Here is a 4,002-nt window from a genome sequence, read left to right as displayed (position 1 = left end):
GGGTACTATAATTTTCTGTTATATTTGTAGGAAGGTACCTAGAAGCAAACATGATGAAAAACTAGGAGGTGGGGGGGAATGTAGATAATAGTCTAATACTGAAGTCATGTGCACCCCAAGCCACTTCTCTATTATTAGTTATTGCCCAGACCAGCAGTCAGCAAACTACAGCTCACAGGCCAAATCTTGCCACCACCTATTTTATAAATAGAGTGTTACTGGAGCACAGCCATGCTCTTTCACTTCGGCATTGTCTGTGGCTACTTTCCTCACTACAGTGGCAGAGTTGAGAGTTGTGACAGAAGCCATATGGCCTACAAAGCCTAAAATATTTACCACCCGGCCTTTGACAGGAAAAGCTTGCCAACCCCTGGCCTAGACTGAAGACCCTAGGTGAGCTTTCTCTTACAGGTAGCACTGAGCAAATTAGCATTTAAGCAAGGCTGTTAGCTGATCCCTCAAATAAGAACAAAAAAATTCCATTTCTTAATCACCATGCTTGTGTCAAAACTGGGCTATTCTCTTCCTTTCTGTCATGATTAATCCCGAAGCTATAACTCTGGGACTGCAGAAACCAGAGATTCATGAAGTGAAAACAAACAAAAGGAATCATGATGGCTTCCCCTTCCTTTTAGCTAAGAACACAATTCTCAGATTCTTCCATCCAAACTTGCATTTAAAAAGTTATTTCATACACCTAGTCCTGATTAAACTCAAGCCACACCCAGGCAGTCCCAGGAATCATGATTATGTCAGGTAGGTGTGGGAAGGAAAAAGGAATCTCTTTTTAACAGGCTAAGTAAATAACAGTTCTCACACTGCATTTGTCCAAAGCTAGAGAACCTGTATGTTTATTACCCTCTGTGAAGATGTGCCCAATTCTAAATTCCTTCCTGGGTATAATTTAGGTGCTTTGATGGATAAGCCAGCTACTTCAAGTTATGAGGGTCCCATTTCATTAGTGCTTCTCAGTAAATAATGTTCCGCTATATTCTTATGTGATTCCAACTCAACTTCTACAAGAAAAGCAAGATAACCAAAAACATGCCTTTTGGTAAAGAACAAAATATAAGGAGATGCAATTCTGGCAGATGGCAAGATCCCAGACTTAAAATTTGTTGATTCATGATGGACATAATTAACCCCACAGCATACTAATCTATGATGGAAATACAGAAGAACTCTGCCATTTTGCATATTTAGCTGCATCATGGGCCAAATTGCATCCCCACAACACAAAAGACAGAAAAATACTGAAAAATCACCTGTAGCCCAAAGCGCTGCTCACTTGGGCATGGTAATGGCATTCTTACTGGTTTCACTGCTTTCCATTTTCTTCCTCTCCCATTCCATGCACATTTCAACCATGTTATGTTTCTGAAACATACATGGGAGACTTACAGTTCCCCTGCTTTAAAATTTTGCAACAGCTCCCTCCTTGTTTCCTATGGAGATAGTCCAAGCTCTGTAGTAAATGAAGCTCTTCATAGTAAGAACCAAACCTGATCCACCAGCCTTATCTCTGTTATTTCAAGCATGGCCTTAGCCCTGGAATGACACCATCCTGTTCTTTGCTTGGTCCACAAACACGGTAAGTAATGTTCCTGGACAGATCACCAAGCCACAGAGCTAGCACTCTAACCACAAATCACGGAGGGAAGCCTAACCTTGTAAAGGGACTGTTTAAAGCCATTATGAGGTCTCATCTCTCAGTCAGTCCTCCAAAAGCCCCAGGGAGCTAGACAAGAAAGCAAGCCCAGTGTTGCCCTCAAGCTGCTGCTGATCACATAATCCTTCAAGTGACCATCTCACCCTGCTGTGGCTGACAGGACCCTCATTCACTCAATTCCCACTGATTTTCCTTGAGGACACAGTCTGATGGGTCTTGGACTTGGTCTAGTTCCATCTCTAGGTAGATAGATAGATAGGTAGATAAGTAGGTACATACATATATACATATACACACACAGATAGATAGCTCATCCAGTGAGGCAGCTGAGAAGTCCAGAGGATATGCAGGGTATTCAACAACATTCCCTTATTCATTCAACAAACACTGTAAAGCACTTACTATGTGCCAGACCCTGTACCAATGAGTGTACAAGATGAGTATTCACTACCTTATGCTATTTTCCCAGCTTTCCTATGTGCCCTTGGAGCTTTGGAACAAAACCCCAAATATTCAGTATCTGGAGCTCTTCAGGCCATCTTATGGGTGCATGGGCTAGTCAAAGATGAGGAAAGCTCACTGGACTATGCACTCCATGAAACAGGTTCCATCATGCCACAACAACAAGCACAGAGCCACAGGGCAATTATAATCAATTCTAAAATAATATTGTCCAAGTTTCTGCCACAAATGCTCTCCAGCCATTTACATCTCAGGAGGAATGCAGCAAGGACCATTACCTGCCACTTTAAGTGGCTCTTCATTTCAGAGGTTGAGGAATTGGGGCACATCACTGGAATTCACAAGGAGAAAAGACCACTGATTTTCCCTGCATGTGCTGGTCATGTAACTTATTCTATAGTTAAGTGCACTGGCCTACAATCTTAGATCCCCACCTGGAGATCTTTCTTCACCAACTAACTGCAAACCATGCTACTAACCCTGTTTTCTAAATACCAGCTGGATTGCATGTTCTCCTTACCCAGAAGCCTTCAAAAGCTCCCCACTGCCATCAGCCTGGGTGCCTTATTCTACCATTCAGGACCTCCATGACCTGGACCCAAACTTATCTCCTTGGTACAGACATCTTGTGCTTGTCAAACTCATGTCCCTACTATTACCTAACAAGCCATGTCCACTCCCATCATGAGCCTTTCAAGGTGCCCTCTCCTTTTCTCACCATTCATCAAAATTCCTTAATTCACTCAAAACCTACCCAAAGTACCACTGCCAAGGGGCCTTCCTTACACAATCCTATTGGTAAAAAATGATCTCTTCCTCATAGGCACATCAATTTTGCCATTGGTGCCACTCATTACAGACTGCTGTCCTGCTGGTCAGCTTCTCTTGCAGGAATCATGTATTATCATCTTCATACTTAGCATCTACAGTGACGCCCTGCTGGTAACCTTGAGAAAAAAGGAAAAGACCTGTATTTCTCATGGAAATAAGATTGAAAAATCCAGGCTGTCCCTACTAAAGGAAATAGACAGTGGAGTCACAGTCTATAGAAAGCTTCCTTGGGCAACGCTGCTGGCTACTTCTCTAGGACTCCTGACTCAGAGCAAAGCCAGAGGACAAATTCCCAAGGGCCAAGTTCCTCCTAATGGTCCACATGGCAAAGAGCCTGAGCTTTGGGATGCACCCCTTAATTCTAGACTCCTCCCACTCAATGAAGTCAGGCCTCTTGCCCCATTTACATAAGAGAGGAGATGCATGTTAAAACAAACATATTGAATTAACTGTGTACAAAAGTACACTTCCCTCTGCATAGTGACATGGTCCCCTACCCCCAGCCTTACACTCCTTTACTGGAATATCCACAGCACTTGAATCTTGGCATAGAAGACAGCTCCTTAGGATCTTTTCCTCTGGTGAAAAAAAATTAACCTTTGCACATCAACTAAAAATTTCCCAAAGCCTAGAACCTGATTATTCCTAAACTCCATGAATTATTCATGTTGCTTCAAGTGAAAGAGGTCAGATTTAATTATGTTCTGAGGGGGCATCTTCCCTAAAATTAGATGGAAAATATCCTCATCTGTCTACTGAGCCATTTTAAGAACAGGTTATCATGGGCTTTGTACAGAGATGTATATGCTGAGAAACAAAACAGGGTTCACTGGATTGGCATAAGGAAAATAAATATGAAATCAGAGTCTTTTCCATATCCATGTGAAGCCTATTTCTACTAAACCCAGGCGAGAATGACAGCAATACGAACACATGCAAACCCTAATAAATTAGCTGCACCCAGTTATTAAGAAGCCAGCCTTAGGTCATAAAAACGATTTTGTGAAATTGATCTTAAATGAAAAATGTGTAATTACACT

This window comes from Balaenoptera musculus, chromosome 13 (assembly GCF_009873245.2).
Source record: "Balaenoptera musculus isolate JJ_BM4_2016_0621 chromosome 13, mBalMus1.pri.v3, whole genome shotgun sequence".
Taxonomy (NCBI): domain Eukaryota; kingdom Metazoa; phylum Chordata; class Mammalia; order Artiodactyla; family Balaenopteridae; genus Balaenoptera; species Balaenoptera musculus.
The sequence above is the reverse complement of the archived record's forward strand: the minus strand, read 5'-3'. Positions refer to the sequence as shown.